Source organism: Rhinichthys klamathensis, unplaced genomic scaffold, assembly GCF_029890125.1.
Source record: "Rhinichthys klamathensis goyatoka isolate OS25496 unplaced genomic scaffold, OSU_Roscu_1.1 h1tg000578l_1, whole genome shotgun sequence".
Lineage (NCBI taxonomy): Eukaryota > Metazoa > Chordata > Actinopteri > Cypriniformes > Leuciscidae > Rhinichthys > Rhinichthys klamathensis.
Window position 1 is genome coordinate 2,897,567 of NW_026607042.1, and position 13,472 is coordinate 2,911,038.

General features: G+C 47.8%; 1 long non-coding RNA gene across 1 annotated transcript; it reads right to left on the reverse strand.

Moving 5' to 3' along the window:
• Positions 1 to 3,025: 3,025 nt before the first annotated feature.
• On the reverse strand, positions 3,026 to 3,541 carry LOC130075394 (uncharacterized). Its single transcript, XR_008805481.1, has 3 exons — positions 3,441 to 3,541; positions 3,225 to 3,315; positions 3,026 to 3,131 (listed from the first exon to the last, which is right to left on the reverse strand). It is a non-coding gene; the product is annotated as an uncharacterized LOC130075394 (long non-coding RNA).
• Between the last annotated feature and the right edge of the window lie 9,931 nt (positions 3,542 to 13,472).

Sequence of the window (13,472 nt, forward strand, 5' to 3'; positions counted from 1 at the left end):
TAATGTCTGGACAAAGGAGACGGGCAGCTGCTCGAAGATCTCATCTTTGGAGAAAACTGTTGATTTTATACTCGAAAAATGCAAGTATCACTCCTTAAAAATTAATATTACCTCAGAATAAATTGCATTTCCAACCACACTCCAAAACTTAAACAAAATAATAATAACTGCTGACCAATACTTAATTATATATCTTTTTTTATACTGAAAATGCTATAATTTAATAAAACAAGCAAAATTTAATTTGTTTTGTTATATCCTCCTGGGACCCAGGAATAGACTTTTGTCCACTGTAGTTGACATTATATTTTAGTGAATTTCGGTGACATCATACATGTCACATGTCACACCTGGGTGTCCTGTAAAAAGCACATTCAGGGCTTTTCAGAGATACCAAATGTTTTGTAGTTTCACCATGAAAACAACTTCTCCTTGGTCTTTAAAAATGTCTGACATTAATTTAGTCATCAAATGTAGCACTCTTATGGAAATATGATAATATATTGTAATTATAATTTAAATTACTACTTTTCAAATTGTATTTCAATTCAATTCTTAAATCATGTTTATCAGGCATTTTGGGAGACACAACAAGTGAATATGGAAATAAATTATACATCAATATTCCTGTGAAATATTAGATATTATTATTAAAATGTTGCTAATTATTACTCCAATTATCACACTTCTTTTTTTCATTAAATGTTTCTCCAAGAACACATTAATGTGCACATTAGATACAGTGTATAGATACAGTGCATTGAATGGGAATATTAATTTATGGCCATTTTACCCACATATTGCATAAAGTAAAATGGTGTATCAATTAATTTCGTTATATCTTTCATAACTTAGTTGAGAATCATCTTTATACAAATTTTGCTTAAAAAAAACCTGAAACCTAAACAATTTTTGTTGATTGAAAGTAAAATCCCATTGTTTTTGTCTATACATATAATTTCATGTCATTTTATTTTTTAAACAACTGAGTCCTGGGGCCTATACCATGAAGCCGGTTTAGGTGGCTAGCCAGCTATGTTCCAGTTTAGTTTCCGCCAACCCTGGGTTTTAGGTACAATGAAAGTAGCTCGGCTTTAATCTGTGTTCGTCGCCATGGTATCTTACGCTGCACGGCTAACCTGCTCCGGGGCAGGTTATGTTCTGGATTCAAGATCTCAGACTGAAGTTTGACCAATCAGCTGTGAGCAAAGAAACATATATAGGTGACGTAACTAATTCCCAGCGTCTGTTCTCTGTTGCAATGGCTTCACCTTTTCTCCCAAATCCTGTGGACATCTCCGCGCAAATTGTTAGACGAGCACTTCGTAGAGAAAGGGTTTTTAGGGTCAGACAAAATCCATTTGACTTTACTGATACTTACTTGTATGAAAGATACAGATTTTCCGTGGAAGGAATGTCTTATCTTTGTGAACTTCTTGAGCCGCACATAACAAATATGACTCGTCGAAGCCATGCACTTACTGTACCGCAAATGGTATGTTTTGCGTTGCGTTTTTTTGCAAGTGGTACATACTTGTATGCGGTCGGTGATGCAGAGAATCTAGGGAAAAACACGGTCTGTCGAACCATTCGCAAGGTGGTCCTCGCTCTGCAAGGGTACATAAATAGCTTCATTGTGTTCCCTGGACATTTATCGACCATGTCCATAAAAGAGGGCTTTTATAAAATTGCCGTTAAGATATCTTGATAGGGTGACATCACATGAACAAATTGAACCTTTCACACTAATTTTCTTCTTCAAAAAAGCATATTTCACACTTAGAAATCAATTATACAATAGTCTGCAGTAGCTACCTGTTAAGAATGATTTTAAATACATATTTTTAATTCCTATGATAGGATTCCCTAGAGTCATAGGAGCAATAGACTGCACACATGTTGCAATCTCCACAGCTCTAGGAGAACATGAGGCAGATTATGTGAACAGAAAGTCCTTTCACAGCCTTAATGTTCAGGTAGGGCTATTATATAGCCTATGAAAAAATGATTTTTATTTGCATTGAGATCAATCTTTAAATAAATAGTAACTAACAGATAGGACAATTATTTACTGTACATTTCATCTGCAGATGACTTGTGATCATGAATGCATGATCAACATGCTTGAAAAACGCTACGCATTTCAACATGCTTGAAAAACACTTCTATATTCTTCATATTTCTGAAGAATAATCTCTTGCTCCTGCGCAGAAAAATATATAGCTCTCGCTCTATCCATATCAAACGCGATTGGTTGTTCAGTGTCGACGTCAATCTTTTATGTGCACGCGCGTGGAGTAATCATAGCTTAAGGATCAAAGCCTGAGTTGACAGAGAAAGTTGATGAGCTGCGTCATGGTACCAATAAAGCCTGATTGCATCGGTTTGGTTTTGTCGACTCAAAACCAATCCTGTAACCCCGAGTTTGTTCAACTACCATCATGGTACAGGCCCCTGGTGTCTACTACAGAGTACATAGCATAACAGATGAATAAAATATCAATTTTCAAATTTTTTTTTTTCTTACCATTTTTTCTTATGCTCTAAACAATGTGATGACATGGAAAAAAAAACTAAATTCAAAAATCTTTTTTTTCTGGCTCTTAGGAGGATATGACATAGCTATGCATGAATACACACTAGATAAATGCAGTGAAACATCTAATTTTTCAGTCAAGCAATGAATGAATGCATACATTAATTAAATAATAACATTTTATATACTGACAACAATAAGAAACATGAATAAATTAGTAAAAGAACAAATCAAAGTAACCATCACAATAAACAAATGCATATACAAGTCAACAACACATGAAACAAAGCTTTATTCAAACTACAAGCATGTATTTACAGGCGCTGAACCCCACATACTGCCATCTCAACACAGCGGTTCCCATTCTGCGGCTTTATTCTGATGAATCAGCTGACCACCAGAGGTGAGCCGTCCCTTCGTGCCGGAGGTTGTTGCTGTGCTTCACAATCTGAGGCGATAAGGGCAGGTGGAGTAAGGGCAGGTGGAGTGAGGGCAGGTGGAGTGATGGAGGGTCTCATCCATGGCACCGTTTCCAGGATTCAGCTCTGGGCTCCTCATCTTCAGGGCTCACATCAGTCTGCAGACATTTCAGATCCTACAAAAATGCACAAACATTATACAAAAGCAGTCATTTTAACAGCACAATGTAATTTGATTTCTGTATTAAATGTAACATAAATGACCTTACTTTATATTTTAGTAAAATCCCTAAAACCTTTTTTTCCCCAACAAATGCCTCCATCATCTTTCCTTGCATCCTCTGCTCCGCCACAAAAGATCTGCAGCAAATGCAGAGAAATCAAGAATCAGAAAAGTGCTGTAATAACTCTGTGAAATTACAACGGAAATAAACTACAAATAAACATTTAAATCGATTGTTTTGTTATTTCTGTAGTATACTCACTCAAAGCCTTTGATGGCAGCATTCTGCTTTCCGGTGAAGAGGGCTTCATGAGCCACCCTCCAGCGGATAAGCAGACGTGTGTGCTCATCTGTCCCTGTAACATCCAGACAAAATTCACATTACCTCTGTTATTTATGTGCCCAGTACTACCTTTACATGTTGAGGTTGTTGCTGATAAGTAGTGAAGGGGGTGGATTGGAATCCACTGCTGCTTCAATGTATATGTAATGAATGAGTGATTATAATCAAGGTATTAATATCAAAGAGTAGAATGACTTCTTTAGGCTTGTGAGATTTTACTTTGTTATAGAAGTTACTGTTACCGGTACGTGTGGTGGTTGGAAGCACAAGGAAGCCGGAGAATAGGAATTAAGAGGATTTAATAAAACACAGGATAACTTTTACACACCATACACAAACAAGAATCGACCAGAAATGAGGGAGAACACAGGGTTTAAATACACAGAACAGATCAGGGAAACAAGGCACAGCTGGGGCAAATTAACACAACACAGGTGAATGAACTGAACACAAACAAGGAGCGGGAAAACTGGAACACAGGACTGAACCAAAAACACTAAGCAGGGGGAAACACAGGACACACATGTAACAGTTACCAGTGTGATTACTGAAATGTTCTTTTCATGTATTCTTTAATGTCTGTATTTGATATCTGAATGCAGTAACAGTGCTTCCTCATTTAGCCTGGCTTCCAGAAATGAAATAGGGACTTGTTTTGTGTTTGAGAAAGGTCTTCAACGTGTTAAAACATATAGGGGTCATTGAAGCCAATAGTTTAAGGCACCATTTCTTTGTTAAAGTGTAGCTCTCCTTGAGAGAAAGAATGCATTATCTTGATGTTTTGAGAGGACTCTCCTGTTTATAGTTAGAGCCTGGCCAAATCCAACCTTGGAAATGCTGTGTGTTGGTGTGTGTGTTAGTCTTCTTGGTTACAAGTTAAGGAACCACTGGCATTATTGGAGATTGACTGAGTTGTTGTTCTGGACATGCTGGCTTTCAGAAACCCAAATCTGCGACCTGGAAGGTCACGACGTTCCTAACTTCAGGGTCTGAGTGTCAGCTGCATAATCGATGGAGATATGCATCCGTCTATCTGTATATGTGTGGAAAATTACTGTTTATCTATTTCTTAGCCAATGAGAACCATTCAACCTGTAAGCAATGACGTAGCTTAGACCTTGGAAATGGTATAACTGCGGTGATCTTTGTAACAGTAAGCGGGCGACCTACAAACTCCTGTGTGAGTCTTGAAGCTGACTTCTGCTGATGAAACTGCAAACTATCTTCAGTAAAACTTTAATCTATTATAATTCTGACTCCGGGTCTTCATTCATCATATCTGGTTCTGGGTCTTTAACTTTTTTCCCCTAACAGTAGCTTTTTATCCATCATAAATGTTCCACAATTGTTTAGTTACTTTATGTAAATTTATTTACATTACTTACATTGGTCTAATGCAAACAGTGTTGACAACAGTGAATTTTACTACACAATAGTACACATACAGCTAAGAAAAGAAAAACAGTGAATACACACACATTTGATGGAATATTGAGTATTGCACTGCAACAGCACAAAACAGTGAGGCATAAAGGTAAGCTACACACTTGGCAAGAGGATCAGCCGCTCCCAAAATGTCACGAATCCTCTGGTCAAAGGTGAGTATTTGTAGTTTACAAAGATGCTAATGGTTATGCTGCATCTTGGTCAGAAAGTGAAAGAGAACAGCTCAAATGTGTGTCGTTTTGGTCATTTGGAGCTGGGTAATGTCAAATGATTCATACCCAAAATTTTCTAATTCAGCCCAATCTTATAGCCGGGCCTGTCACGAGGCCAGTGCATCGCTGTTTGGTAAAGCTGCCTGTACAATTTTCTTTATTGTTCATTAAAAAAAAGTCCAACCGGAGTGAGTTTTATATCTTCGAACAGCTCATGTTTTGCAGTTTACAGTGAGCCTAAGCACACAATTGTACGTTGTTCGCGGCCTGACAGAACATTGGTCAAATAGGCCTTGTGTAATGGCTCGAAGCTGTATTGTGACATTCACTGCAAAAAAATTGTTGTCATTCGGAGAATTAAAATACAGTATACATATTTTTTCGAAACAACACGTCAAATGCGACCCGTTCTGGTTTTCACTTTCCTACCGATCGGTCACATTTTGGCCAGAGTGAAGTCAAAATCACAAAAATGGGCAAAGGAAGTCAGCGATGTTCTCGGGAGAGCGGGCCGGACGCTTCTATACCCGCCTCGACGGGATTGGACCCTCGCTTACTGTTCTACAATTCCCAGAGAGTGCCCCGAGAGCTCACTAAATGATTTCCAAAAGGGTGTGGAAATACGCAAAGTTGTGAGTCTCGCCCACCTGGACGGTACGCCCCGCGAGGCCTACGAATCAGGCGTTTCAGAGAATCAGAGAACGACCAGAGAGCTGAATGTGGATTTGGTTTCCCCCGAATATCTCAAGAACCACACGGCGAAAAAATGTCAAACTCGGGTCGTCTGTAGGCGTCGAGGGGCCCTATCCAACGGGGCCACCCCCGTCCCCGAGGGCCTCGGGGTCAGGGAGTTACGTCCGGTCAAAGGGCGCAGGTTTTTCGGCTTATATCTCGAGAACCCCTCGCTCAATATTCCCCAAACTCTAATCGATCGTAGTGCTGGACGGGGCCTTTCGAATGAGCCCACTCCCGAGGTCCAACTCGCCCGGGTCCCCGAGTTACGGCCGTTCAAAGTCGGGGGTCCCAGCGAACGGCGAATCGGTAGGGGGCGTCCCCGCGGCCCGCCACCACCCTGGTTCGAGTCAGGGCCCCCGTGGGACCTCCTCACCCGAATTTGAGCTCTCTGGGTCTTCGGGTTGCCGAGATACGGGCGATTTTCTCCCGAGATCGTGACGTCATCAGCGGGCGCCATTTTGGAGCGCGCCCGGCGGTTTTCGGCTAATATCTCCGCGAAAACAGCACCAAAAATCATGGAACTTGTATCAGTTTGTTCAGTTCGACGGGACGGTTCGAACGAGCCCGGTGGTCGCCGGATCCGTTGAGTTTTCGCCGAGATATTTGCGTTTTTCGCTTCCGGTTCGCTATGGGGGGCTGTATCTCGGGCCCCCGGGGGCCCACGAGGCTGGGGGTGGGCTCGTTCGAAAGGTTTCGTCCCGTTCTACACTCGATAAAAATTTGGCGTCGATTGGACCCGCCTTCGCCGAGTTACGGGCGTTTGAAGCCGTTTGCAGTGGGGTTACCATCCTTCAAACTGCATGCGCTCTTAGGCGGCCGCCCAGGCCGAGCACGGTGCTGTATACCCGGCTTGGAGCGCCCAGCCCCGCAGTTCCGGAGGAATTGTCGGGGAAAAGGGTCACCTGCAACGTGCCACATGGGTTTTGTGAGGAGGAGAGTGCCCGGTTCTCCCTGGGAGTCTGGCGCTTGACTCTGGGGGGGCTTTGCTCTCCACGGAGGCTTGGCACTCCCGGGCCTTGACCCTGGGGCTTTGCCCTCCGTGGAGGCTTGACCCTGAGGCTTGAATCAAGGGCCGGGCTCGCTCCAAAACCTAAGTCCATAACGTTGAGGTGCACTGTGAGCTCCAGGCACACGGGTCTCCTCGGCCGGCCCGGGGAGGTTGATCCGACCCGGGCCGAAGGCGGGTGTGCCCGCCACCCCTGGCTCTCTGTCTGGAACCAAGACGGTCCTGAAACGGGCCTCGGGGGTGATGTAGGAGAGGCGCACAGACGCACACAACCCCTCACCAGACCGTCGTTAGTCCCACTCAGAGTCACTCTGGGTGGGGATGAAATCTAGGTTCCCCCCTCGCCCTGGGCTTGACTCTGGTGCCAAGCTGGCTCTTGAAAACATTGAAACTTCCAGGAAAATGACGGTCTGGTTTTTCTCAAAAGTGCATCCCACGCAGGGTGCAGGTCTCTTGGGCACAGAAAAAGCCCAATGCCCATGGAGAGTTTGACTCTGGGCTTGACTCTGAAGTCTAGATCTCGAAAACTGACTAAGCCCATAAACGTGCTGTGGGTTCTGAGCTCTCACTGGCCAGCCCAGGGAGGGTGGCCCGTCCTGGGCCAGATTCAGATTTGCCTGCCACCCATGGAGGTCCGTGTGGAGCGAAGACGGTCTTAAAACGTGCCTTGGGGCTCTTGTAGAGGAGGTGAGAAGCCTCCCTGGGAATGAATACAGACAAAGAGAGCCCCTGGCCGGCTTGACTCTGGAGTCAGAATTGAAAAAAATCGACCAAGTCCATAAACGAGGTGTGGGTTAAGAGCTCCAGGGTCTTCAAGGCAGTTTCCCACGCCAGAGAGGGTGCACTCTGGCCGGGGAAGTGGGTTCAATCTCCACGGTGGTGGAGCTCTGAAAAACATCAAACATCCAGGAAAAGACGGCCTGATTTATCTGAAAAGTGCATCCCAGGTAGGGTGCGGGTCTCCTGGGCACGAAGAAAGCCCAATGCCCATGGTGAAATTGACTCTGGGCTTGACTCTGGAGCCAGATTTGAAAAATTGACTAAGTCCATAAACGTGCTGTGGGTTCTGAGCTCCATGCTCTCAGACCTCCCTGGCCAGCCCAGGGAAGGTGGCCCGTCCTGGGCCAGATTCAGATTTAACCGCCACCTATGGAGGTCCGTCTGGTGCAAAGACGGTCCTAAAACGGACCTTGGGGTTCTTGTAGAGGAGGTGAGAGGCCCTCCTGGGCAGGAATAAAGACAAAGAGAGCCCCTGGCTGGCATGACTCTGGGGTCAGAATTGAAAAATTGACTAAGTCCATGAACGAGGTGTGCGTTCGGAGCCCCAGGGTCTTCAAGGCAGTTACCCATGCCATAGAGGGTGCACTCTGGCTGGGGAAGTGAGTTCAATCTCCGCCGTTGTGGAGCTCTGAAAAACATCAAACCTCCAGGAAAAGACGGTCTGATATTTCTCAAAAGTGCATCCCACGCAGGGTGCAGGTCTCCTGGGCACAGAAAAAGCCCAATGCCCCATGGAGAGTTTGACTCTGGAGTCATATTTGAAAAATTGACCAAGTCCATGAACGTGCTGTGGGTTCTGAGCTCCAGGGCTTTCGAGGCACTGACCCAAGCCAGAGAGGGTGCACTCTGGCTGGGGAAGTGGTTTCAATCTCCACGGTGGTGGAGCTCTGAAATACATCAAACTTCCAGGAAAATGACGGTCTGATATTTCTCAAAAGTGCATCCCACGCAGGGTGCAGGTCTCCTGGGCACGAATAATGACCAAAGCCCGTGTTGAAATTGACCCTGGGCTTGACTCTGGAGCCAGATTTGAAAAATTTACTAAGTCCATAAACGTGCGGTGGCCTCAAACCTCCATGCTCTCAGACCTCCCTGGCCAGCCCAGGGAAGGTGTCCCGTCCTGGGCCAGATTCAGATTTGCCCGCCACCCATGGAGGTCCGTCTGGTGCAAAGACGGTCCTAAAACGGACCTTGGGGCTCTTGTAGAGGAGGTGAGAGGCCTTCCTGGGCACGAATAAAGACAAAGAGAGCCCCTGGCCGGCTTGACTCTGGAGTCAGAATTGAAAAATCGACCAAGTCCATGAACGAGGTGTGGGTTCAGAGCTCCAGGGTCTTCAAGGCAGTTACCCATGCCAGAGAGGGTGCACTCTGGCCGGGGAAGTGAGTTCAATCTCCACGGTGGTGGAGCTCTGAAAAACATCAAACTTCCAGGAAAATGACGGTCTGATATTTCTCAAAAGTGCATCCCAGGTAGGGTGCTGGTCTCCTGGGCACGAAGAAAGCCCAATGCCCATGGTGAAATTGACTCTGGGCTTGACTCTGGAGCCAGATTTGGAAAAATTGACTAAGTCCATAAACGTGCGGTGGCCTCAAACCTCCATGCTCTCAGACCTCCCTGGCCAGCCCAGGGAAGGTGGCCCGTCCTGGGCCAGATTCAGATTTGCCCGCAACCCATGGAGGTCCGTCTGGTGCAAAGACGGTCCTAAAACGGACCTTGGGGTTCTTGTAGAGGAGGTGAGAGGCCCTCCTGGGCACGAATAAAGACAAAGAGAGCCCCTGGCCGGCTTGACTCTGGGGTCAGAATTGAAAAATTGACTAAGTCCATGAACGAGGTGTGCGTTCGGAGCCCCAGGGTCTTCAAGGCAGTTACCCATGCCAGAGAGGGTGCACTCTGGCTGGGGAAGTGAGTTCAATCTCCGCCGTTGTGGAGCTCTGAAAAACATCAAACTTCCAGGAAAATGACGGTCTGATATTTCTCAAAAGTGCATCCCACGCAGGGTGCGGGTCTCCTGGGCACGAATAATGACCAAAGCCCGTGTTGAAATTGACCCTGGGCTTGACTCTGGAGCCAGATTTGAAAAATTGACCAAGTCCATAAACGTGCGGTGGCCTCAAACCTCCATGCTCTCAGACCTCCCTGGCCAGCCCAGGGAAGGTGTCCCGTCCTGGGCCAGATTCAGATTTGCCCGCCACCCATGGAGGTCCGTCTGGTGCAAAGACGGTCCTAAAACGGACCTTGGGGCTCTTGTAGAGGAGGTGAGAGGCCTTCCTGGGCACGAATAAAGACAAAGAGAGCCCCAGGCCGGCTTGACTCTGGGGTCAGAATTGAAAAAATTGACTAAGTCCATGAACGAGGTGTGCGTTCGGAGCCCCAGGGTCTTCAAGGCAGTTACCCATGCCATAGAGGGTGCACTCTGGCTGGGGAAGTGAGTTCAATCTCCGCCGTTGTGGAGCTCTGAAAAACAGCAAACCTCCAGGAAAAGACGGTCTGATTTTTCTCAAAAAGTGCATCCCAGGAAGGGTGCGGGTCTCCTGGGCACGAATAATGACCAAAGCCCATGGTGAAATTGACTCTGGGCTTGACTCTGAGGCCTAGATCTCGAAAAATGACAGAGTCCAAAAAGTTGCGGTTGCTTCAAAGCTCCATGCTGTCAGACCTCCCTGGCCAGCCCAGGGACGGTGGCCCGTCCTGGGTCAGATTCAGATTTGACCGCCACCCATGGAGGTCCGTCTGGTGCAAAGACGGTCCTAAAACGGACCTTGGGGTTCTTGTAGAGGAGGTGAGAGGCCCTCCTGGGCAGGAATAAAGACAAAGAGTGCCCCTGGCCGGCTTGACTCTGGGGTCATAATTGAAAAAATTGACTAAGTCCATGAACGAGGTGTGCGTTCGGAGCCCCAGGGTCTTCAAGGCAGTTACCCATGCCATAGAGGGTGCACTCTGGCTGGGGAAGTGAGTTCAATCTCCGCCGTTGTGGAGCTCTGAAAAACATCAAACCTCCAGGAAAAGACGGTCTGATTTTTCCCAAAAGTGCATCCCGGGAAGGGTGCGGGTCTCCTGGGCACGAATAATGACCAAAGCCCGTGTTGAAATCGACCCTGGGCTTGACTCTGAAGCCTAGATCTCGAAAAATGACAGAGTCCAAAATGTTGCGGTTGGCTCAAAGCTCCATGCTCTCAGACCTCCCTGGCCAGCCCAGGGAAGGTGTCCCGTCCTGGGCCAGATTCAGATTTGCCCGCCACCAATGGAGGTCCGTCTGGAGCGAAGACGGTCCTAAAACGTACCTTGGGGCTCTTGTAGAGGAGGCGAGAAGCCTTCCCGGGCACAAATAAAGCCCAAAGCCTATGGAGAAATTGACTCTGGGCTTGACTCTGAAGCCAAGCTATCAAAAAATGACAGAGTCCAAAAAGTTGCGGTCGACTCAAAGCTCCATGCCGTCAGACCTCCCTGGCCAGCCCAGGGAAGGTGGCCCGTCCTGGGCCAGAATCAGATTTGCCTGCCACCCCATGGAGGTCCGCCTGGAGCAAAGTCGGTCCTAAAACGGCCCTTCGGGGCTGTATGGAAGAGGGGAGTGTGGTGATTGTGGCGGGGGCAAACATACACCTCATCATCAGACCGTCGTGAGTCCCACTCAGAGACACTCTGGCTGGGTATATAAAATCCAGATTACACCATGCGACGGTGGAGCTCTGGAAGTTTGAAACCTCCAGGAAAAGACGGTATGGTTTTATCTGAAAAGTGCGTCCCAGGCATGGTGCAGCTTTCCTGGGCACGAATCAAGAGCAAGTGCCTTGTGGGGTTGACTCTGGGCTTGGCTCTGGTGTCAAATTTGAAAAATTGGAAGAGTCCAAAAATGTGTGGTTGCCTCAGAGCTCCATGCTCTCAGACCTCCCTGGCCAGCCCAGGGAGGGTGCCTCGGTCCCGGGCACAGACAGATAGGTTTGCCTACCGGAGCTCCGCCTGGAGCAAAGTCGGTCCTAAAACGGCCCTTCGGGGCTTTATGGAAGAGGGGAGTGTGGTGATTGTGGCAGGGGGCAAACACACACACACACACACACACCTCATCATCAGACCGTCGTGAGTCCCACTCAGGGTCACTCTGGGTGGGTATATAAAATCCAGAATACACCGCGCGATGGTGGAGCTCTGGAAGTTTGAAACCTCCAGGAAAAGACGGTATGATTTTATCTGAAAAGTGCGTCCCAGGCATGGTGCAGCTTTCCTGGGCACGAATCAAGAGCAAGTGCCTTGTGGGGTTGACTCTGGGCTTGGCTCTGGTGTCAAATTTGAAAAATTGGAAGAGTCCAAAAATGTGTGGTTGCCTCAGAGCTCCATGCTCTCAGACCTCCCTGGCCAGCCCAGGGAGGGTGCCTCGGTCCCGGGCACAGACAGATAGGTTTGCCTACCGGAGCTCCGCCTGGAGCAAAGTCGGTCCTAAAACGGACCTTCGGGGCTGTATGGAAGAGGGTAGTGTGGTGATTGTGGCAGGGGGCAAACACACACACACACACCTCATCATCAGACCGTCGTGAGTCCCACTCAGGGTCACTCTGGGTGGGTATATAAAATCCAGAATACACCGCGCGATGGTGGAGCTCTGGAAGTTTGAAACCTCCAGGAAAAGACGGTATGATTTTATCTGAAAAGTGCATCCCAGGCATGGGGCAGCTTTCCTGGGCACGAATCAAGAGCAAGTGCCTTGTGGGGTTGACTCTGGGCTTGGCTCTGGTGTCAAATTTAAAAAATTGGAAGAGTCCAAAAATGTGTGGTTGCCTCAGAGCTCCATGCTCTCAGACCTCCCTGGCCAGCCCAGGGAGGGTGCCTCGGTCCCGGGCACAGACAGATAGGTTTGCCTACCGGAGCTCCGCCTGGAGCAAAGTCGGTCCTAAAACGGCCCTTCGGGGCTGTATGGAAGAGGGGAGTGTGGTGATTGTGGCAGGGGGCAAACACACACACACACACACACACACCTCATCATCAGACCGTCGTGAGTCCCACTCAGGGTCACTCTGGGTGGGTATATAAAATCCAGAATACACCGCGCGATGGTGGAGCTCTGGAAGTTTGAAACCTCCAGGAAAAGACGGTATGATTTTATCTGAAAAGTGCGTCCCAGGCATGGTGCAGCTTTCCTGGGCACGAATCAAGAGCAAGTGCCTTGTGGGGTTGACTCTGGGCTTGGCTCTGGTGTCAAATTTGAAAAATTGGATGAGTCCAAAAATGTGTGGTTGCCTCAGAGCTCCATGCTCTCAGACCTCCCTGGCCAGCCCAGGGAGGGTGCCTCGGTCCCGGGCACAGACAGATAGGTTTGCCTACCGGAGCTCCGCCTGGAGCAAAGTCGGTCCTAAAACGGCCCTTCGGGGCTGTATGGAAGAGGGGAGTGTGGTGATTGTGGCAGGGGGCAAACACACACACACACACACACCTCATCATCAGACCGTCGTGAGTCCCACTCAGGGTCACTCTGGGTGGGTATATAAAATCCAGAATACACCGCGCGATGGTGGAGCTCTGGAAGTTTGAAACCTCCAGGAAAAGACGGTATGATTTTATCTGAAAAGTGCGTCCCAGGCATGGTGCAGCTTTCCTGGGCACGAATCAAGAGCAAGTGCCTTGTGGGGTTGACTCTGGGCTTGGCTCTGGTGTCAAATTTGAAAAATTGGAAGAGTCCAAAAATGTGTGGTTGCCTCAGAGCTCCATGCTCTCAGACCCCCCTGGCCAGCCCAGGGAGGGTGCCTCGGTCCCGGGCACAGACAGATAGGTTTGCCTACCGG